Genomic DNA, 1218 nt, shown 5'->3' on the forward strand with positions numbered 1-1218 from the left:
ATATATCTTCTATAGACTCTAAAGTAGTATATATTTAACGTATACATGTGTATATGTTTTATAAATTAGTATATATATCATTATATTTTAGTATATATCTTGGACCATATTTTTTAAAGTAGTACATATAGAATGGTACGTATATATGTGTATATATAGCATATAGACTCTAAAGTAGTATATATTTAACGTATGCATGTGTATATGTTTTATAAATTAGTATATAACTATATATATAGTGTGTGTATATGTTGTAGTATATTTTATTCAAAGTGCTACATATATATTGAATGGTACGTATATATGTGTATATATCTTCTATAGACTCTAAATTAGTATATATTTAACGTATACATGTGTATATATTTTATAAATTAGTGTATAACTATATATATAGTGTGTGTGTATATTGTAGTATATTTTATTTAAAGTAGTACATACATATTGAATGGTACATATATATGTGTATATATCTTCTATAGATTCTAAAGTATATATTTAACGTATACATGTGTATATGTTTTATAAATTAGTATATATATCATTATATTGTAGTATATATCTTTGTAGCGTATGTTTTATTTAGATTAGTCTATATATTTAACTAACGTATAGTCATATTTCACGATTATATGTGTAATTGTGTATATGTGTATATATTTTTTAAATTCTAATGTAGTATATACTATATATATATATATATATATATATATATATATATATATATATATATATATATATATATATTGTTTAACTTATTTAAAATGTATATATGTGGGTATATATAGTGTATATTGGAGGAAAAACTTTTAATTTTTTTTGGTTTTGATCGGTTTTGACCGAATTTTGGATCGATTTCGACCGAATTTAGAAGGGTTGGACTGAATTAAGTTAAGTGGGCTGGTCCTGAAGTATTTTTAAAAAATTTATTGTTGGGCCCAAAATCAAATCGGCCCATTTAATTAGGCTAGAATCCTGACCGGCCCACAAACCGATTAAACTTGACCGACCGATTCTGAATTAACCCGGCTCGACCCACTTAACAACTCTAATTCTACTAATCTGAATTCATTGTGGGGGTGTAAAATACATAAAGAAGATAAACAATATTTATTCGACTTTGGAAAATGATTGAACAAAATAAGTAAGAATGACGGAGCTTATGCATGTCGGACACCATTATCTAAAATTTAGGAAAAACAACATAAATCTCGACAG

Source organism: Capsicum annuum, chromosome 6, assembly GCF_002878395.1.
Source record: "Capsicum annuum cultivar UCD-10X-F1 chromosome 6, UCD10Xv1.1, whole genome shotgun sequence".
Lineage (NCBI taxonomy): Eukaryota > Viridiplantae > Streptophyta > Magnoliopsida > Solanales > Solanaceae > Capsicum > Capsicum annuum.